The following is a 6,929-nucleotide window of genomic DNA, read 5'->3' as shown; positions in this document are numbered from 1 at the left end:
TGTGAGAGAGGTTTAGTCAGCGGGTCTCCCACATTCAGATCCGTATGTATTTTGCAAATTTCTATGTCTACAATGCTCTGTACAGAGCTACTCTAGCTAATTGCTCCCACTTTCAATATGTATCCAGATTGAGACTCAGAGTCATCCGGATTAGTGTTAAAGCTGGCATCGAAGTAACCCTTTACGACGAACTCTTTGTCACCTCCATAACCGAGAAACATATCCTTATTCCACTAAGGATAATTTTTGACCGCCGTCCAGTGATCTACTCCTAGATCACTATTGTACTCCCTTTCCAAACTCATGCTAAGGTATACAATAGGTCTGGTACACAGCATGGCATACTTTATAGAACATATGGCTGAGGCATAGGGAATGACTTTCGTTCTCTCTCTATCTTCTGTCGTGGTCGGACTTTGAGTCTTACTCAACTTCACACCTTGCAATACAGGCAAGAACTCCTTCTTTGATTGTTTCATTTTGAACTACTTCAAAATCTTGTCAAGGTATGTACTCATTGAAAAAACTTAACAAGCGTCTTGATCTATCTTTATAGATCTTGATGCCCAATATGTAAGCAACTTCACCAAGGTATTTCTTTGAAAAACTCCTTTCAAACACTCCTTTATGCTTTCTAGAAAATTCTACATCATTTCCGATCAACAATATGTCATTCACATATTGTCGGTGTCAAAACCGGCGGATCTCCGGTAGGGGGTCCTGAACTGTGCGTCTAAGGTGGATGGTAACAGGAAGCAGGGGACACGATGTTTTACCCAGGTTCGGGCCCTCTTGGTGGAGGTAAAACCCTACGTCCTGCTTGATTTATTCTTGATGATATGAGTATTACAAGAGTTGATCTACCACGAGATCGGAGAGGCTAAACCCTAGCAGCTAGCCTATGGTATGATTGTATGTTGTCCTACGGACTAAAACCCTCCGGTTTATATAGACACCGGAGGGGGCTAGGGTTACACAAGGTCGGTTACAAAGGAGGAGATATACATATCCGTATTTCCTAGCCTGCCTTCCACGCCAAGTAGAGTCCCATCCGGACACGAGACGAAGTCTTCAATCTTGTATCTTCATAGTCCAACAGTCCGGCCAAAGGATATAGTCCGGCTGTCCGGAGACCCCCTAATCTAGGACTCCCTCAGTAGCCCCTGAACCAGGCTTCAATGACGATGAGTCCGGCGCACAGTATTGTCTTCGGCATTGCAAGGCGGGTTCCTCCTCCGAATACACCACGGAAGAATTTGAATACAAGGATAGTGTCCGACCCTGCAAAATAAGTTCCACATACCACCGTAGAGAGAATAATATTTCCACAAATCTAATCTACTGACTTGTTTTGGCAACATGACATTATGCCATGGCCCGGTGATTATTCGAACAGTTTCCTTTAACTAGCCCCGCACATAACGCGAGGCAGTTTCTTGACACGTCTTGTCAAAGCAGAGATCGTGTTCCCCTTATTACGGGATTCTCATCAATACGGGTGTGGGTAACCCAACCGCGCCATTGATTACGGCGCTTGGGGGATAAGCGAGTTTTACCAGGCTAGTGGGGGCGCATAGTTTCGGCCGCCCTTATAAAGGGACAAGGTTTAACCTTTTTCTACCCACGCCTTCTTCCTCCTTGCTCATCCATTCTTGCGCACTCGAGCTCCAACACCCAAGTCCACATCCTTCCCCTCAACCTTCTCCAATCATGTCCGGAGCGGGAGGCAAATGGATGGCTTCCTCCATTACGGAGGGACACATCAAGAAGCTGCGCGGAGCCGGATACTTAGCCGCGAATATCGCGCATCGGCTGCCCGCTGCGGGGCAGATCGTTCCTACCCCTGAACCTCATGAGAGGGTAGTTTTTCTCCACCACTTCCTCCGCGGACTGGGGTTTCCCCTCCATCCATTCGTCCATGGTCTCATGTTCTACTACGGGTTGGACTTCCATGATCTGGCCCCGAACTTCATCCTCAACATTTCGGCATTCATAGTCATGTGTGAGGCTTTCCTCCGCATCAGGCCCCACTTCGGCCTGTGGTTAAAGACCTTCAATATCAAGCCGAAGGTGGTGGGAGGCCAACAAGCAGAATGCGGCAGAGCCATGGTGGGCAAGATGCCCAATGTTATATGGCTCGAAGGCTCCTTCGTGGAGACTATAAAGGGGTGGCAATCGGCGTGGTTCTACATCACCGAGCCGCGCGACACCAACTGGGTGGCTGCCACCGAGTTTCGATCCGGGATCCCCATGCGGCTCACTTCCTGGAAAGAGAAGGGCCTGTCCTGGGGTTCATCGGTGGAGCTGGACGGACTCCAGAAATGTATCCAGAATATGGCAAGCAAGAAGCTCAAGCTTGTCAACATAGTCCAGGTCATGCTCATCCGCCGGATCCTCCCGTGTCAACAACGGGATTTCAACTTGTGGGAGTTTGACCCGGCCCAGCACCAGACTCTGAGTGAGCTCTTCGACACGACGCACAAAGACGTCTGGAGGGTATTGTTCAAGGGCGCCGAGGTCCCTCCCTCTCTCACCGAGGACCGCGGGCTAGGCGCGAAGCGCCGAGCACATTCGGTGAGTTCTATACACCCGGTAGGATATTTTATTTCCCCTAGCTTAATCATGCGCGGGGTCTGAGCTCCATGCCTTTGACAGGACTGGGTGGAGACGTCGGGTGATAACCCACAAGTATAGGGGATCGCAACAGCTTTCGAGGGTAGAGTATTCAACCCAAATTTATTGATTCGACACAAGGGGAGCCAAAGAATATTCTCAAGTATTAGCAGCTGAGTTGTCAATTCAACCACACCTGGAAACTTAGTATCTGCAGCAAAGTGTTTAGTAGCAAAGTAATATGATAGTGGCGGTAGCGGCAACAAAAGTAAAGACAACAAAAGTAATGTTTTTGGTATTTTGTAGTCATTGTAACAGTAGCAGCGGGAAAGTAAATAAGCGAGAACTAGTATATGGAAAACTCGTAGGCACCGGATCAGTGATGGATAATTATGCCGGATGCGGTTCATCATGTAACAGTCATAACATAGGGTGACACAGAACTAGCTCCAATTCATCAATGTAATGTAGGCATGTATTCCGTATATAGTCATATGTGCTTATGGAAAAGAACTTGCATGACATCTTTTGTCCTACCCTCCCGTGGCAGCGGGGTCCTATTGGAAACTAAGGGATATTAAGGCCTCCTTTTAATAGAGAACCGGAACAAAGCATTAGCACATAGTGAATACATGAACTCCTCAAACTATGGTCATCACCGGGAGTGGTCCCGATTATTGTCACTTCGGGGTTGCCGGATCATAACACATAGTAGGTGACTATAGACTTGCAAGATAGGATCAAGAACTCACATATATTCATGAAAACATAATAGGTTCAGATCTGAAATCATGGCACTCGGGCCCTAGTGACAAGCATTAAGCATAGCAAAGTCATAGCAACATCAATCTCAGAACATAATGGATACTAGGGATCAAACCCTAACAAAAGTAACTCGATTACATGATAAATCTCATGCCACCCATCATCGTCCAGCAAGCCTACGATGGAATTACTCACGCACGACGGTGAGCATCATGAAATTGGTGATGGAGGATGGTTGATGATGACTACGGCGACGAATCCCCCTCTCCGGAGCCCCGAACGGACTCTAGATCAGCCCTCCCGAGAGGTTTTAGGGCTTGGCGGCGGCTCCGTATCGTAAAATGCGATGATTTCTTCTCTCTGATTTTTTTTCTCTCCGAAAGCAAATATATAGAGTTGGAGTTGGCGTCGAAGGGTTTCCAGGGGCCCACAAGGTAGGGGGGCGCCCCCCTAGGGCGCGCCCCCACCCTCGTGAGAAGGGTGTGGGCCCCCTGGTTTTCATCTTTGGCGAGGATTTTTTATTGTTTTTTCTAAGATGTTTCGTGGAGTTTCAGGTCATTCCGAGAATATTTGTTTTCTGCACATAAAACAACACCATGGTAATTCTGCTGAAAACAACGTCAGTCCGGGTTAGTTCCATTCAAATCATACAAGTTAGAGTCCAAAATAAGGGCAAAAGTGTTTGGAAAAGTAGATACGATGGAGACGTATCATCGGGGCAGATTAACTGTCCGACCCCTGTGCCCGAAGACACGTGACGGAGATGCTGACTCCGGCTCCTTACAAGGTGTCGGAGAAGACCAAGAAGGGTAAGGGAACCCGAAATAGTTCCCGACGCCAGGTGTTATCGGACTCATCGTCCGATAGTTCCATTCAAATCATACAAGTTAGAGTCCAAAACAAGGGCAAAAGTGTTTGGAAAAGTAGATACGACGGAGACATATCAACTCCCCCAAGCTTAAACCCTTGCTTGTCCTCAAGCAATTCAGTTGACAAACTGAAAGAAAGAAAAACTTTTACAAACTCTGTTTGCTCTTGTTGTTGTAACTATGTCAAGCCAGCATTCAAGTTTTCAGCATAGATCATAACTAACCATACTTGCAATAATTCTCAGGTCTCATCATTACTCATATCAATAGCATAATCAACTAGCAAGTCATAATAATAAATCTCGGATGACAACACTTTCTCAAAACAATCATAATATGATATAACAAGATGGTATCTCGCTAGCCCTTTCTAAGACCGCAAAACATAAATGCAGAGCACCTTTAAAGATCAAGGACTAACTAGAGATTGTAATTCATGGTAAAAGAGATCCAATCATAGTCATACCCAATATAAATTAACAATGATGAATGCAAATGACGGCTGTGCTCTCCAGCTAGTGCTTTTTAATAAGAGGGTGATGACTCAACATAAAATTAAATAGATAGGACCTTCGCAGAGGGAAGCAGGGATTTGTAGAGGTGCCAGAGCTCGGTTTTGAAATAGAGATAAATTGTATTTTGAGCGGTATACTTTCATTGTCAATGTAACAACTAAGAGGTGGCGATATCTTCCATGCTAAACACATTATAGGCGGTTCCCAAACAGAATGGTAAAGTTTATACTCCCCCTCCACCAACAAGCATCAATCCATGGCTTGCTCGAAACAACGAGTGCCTCCAACATACATCAGGTCCCAAGGGGAGTTTTGTTTGCAATTAATTTTGATTTAGTTTGCATAAAGCATGGGACTGGGCATCCCGGTGACCAGCCATTTTCTCGTGAGTGAGGAGCGGATTCCACTCCTCTTGAGAATAACCCGCCTAACACGGAAGATAAGGACAACCTTTGTTGATACATGAGCTATTCGAGCATACAAAACAGAATGTTTATTTGAAGGTTTAGAGTTTGGCACATACAAATTTACTTGAAACGACAGGTAGATACCGCATATAGGAAGGTATAGCGGACTCATCTGGAATAACTTTGGGGTTTAAGGGATTGGATGCACAAGCAGTATTCCCGCTTAGTACAGGTGAAGGCTAGCAAAAGACTGGGAAGCGACCAACTAGAGAGCGACAACAGCCATGTACATGCATTAAAATTAATAAACATTGGATGCAAGCATGAGTAGGATATAATCCACCATGAACATAAATATCGTGAAGGCTATGTTGATTTTGTTTCAACTACATGCGTGAACATGTGCCAAGTCAAGTCACTTAAATCATTGAAAAGAGGATACCACCCCATCATACCACGTCATAATCATCTCAATAGCATGTTGGCACACAAGGTAAACCATTATAACTCATAGCTAATCAAGCATGGCACAAGCAACTATGATCTCTAATTGTCATTGCAAACATGTTTATTCATAATAAGCTGATTCAAGAACGAGGGACTCATCATATTTACAAAAACTAAAGAGGTCGAGTTCATACCAGCTTTTCTCATCTCAGTCAGTCCATCATATATCATCATAATTGCCTTTCACTTGCACGACCGAACGGTGTGAATAATAATAAGAGTGCACGTGCATTGGACTAAGCTGGAATATGCGAGCATTCAATAAACAGGAGAAGAGAAGGCAATATGGGCTCTTGGTTAAATCAACAATAATGCATATAAGAGCCACTTCAACAATTTAATTATGGTCTTCTCCTACTGACCCCCAAAGAAAAAGAAAAGAAATAAAACTATTTACACGGGAAAGCTCCCAACAAGCAAAAGAAGAAAGGGAAATATTTTTGGGTTTTCTTTTTTACTTATTACTACTACAGCAGAAAAATAAACTACTACTTATTTTTTTGTTTTTTCTTAAGGTTTAACAAACACACAAGAAGAAAATAGGAAAAAGAAAATAAACTAGCATGGATATTACAGTGAAAAAGTATGAGCACCGACATCTAACAATGAGTGTGTGTGAACATAAATGTAATGTCGGTGAGAAATACGTACTCTCCCAAGCTTAGGCTTTTGGCCTAAGTTGGTCTATGGCCACGGCTGGCCTGGCTGATATCCATAATAATAGTTGTTGGGGTCGTACTGTGACGAGGAGGAATAGTTGGGATCATACTGATGTGCAGCGGTTATCGTCTGCTGTGCTGCAGCGTGGAGTCGAGCTGCCTCCGCTCTCCTCTCGTACTCTTCTGCCTCCTCTCTGGTAATAACATATTTTCTTTTTGTCTGTGAATCAAAGAAGGCAGGAGCAGGGAGAGTAATATGGAAAACACGTCGTTTATAAAAAATTAAGCGATATAAGAGAGGTGATTCAGGCCTCTCGACAAACTGGTGCGAAGCCATAGAGTCATAATCTAAATATGCAGGAGGCAACTCCATATCACCCTCACGAATGTCTATCTCAAGAAAATGAGCTAAGCGGGTTGCATAAATTCCTCCAAAGAAATCTCCATTATGCCTATTATGATGCAACCTACGAGCTACAATGGCTCCCATATGATAAGATTGGTCTCCTAACACAGCACTCCTAAGAATGCTAAGATCAGGGACACACATGTGACATGCTTCATCCTTAGCATTTATGCATCTACCGATGAAAA

The sequence above is a fragment of the Triticum urartu genome, chromosome 3A (genome assembly GCF_056163025.1).
Source record: "Triticum urartu cultivar PI428250 chromosome 3A, HENAU_Tu73, whole genome shotgun sequence".
Taxonomy (NCBI): domain Eukaryota; kingdom Viridiplantae; phylum Streptophyta; class Magnoliopsida; order Poales; family Poaceae; genus Triticum; species Triticum urartu.
The sequence above is the reverse complement of the archived record's forward strand: the minus strand, read 5'-3'. Positions refer to the sequence as shown.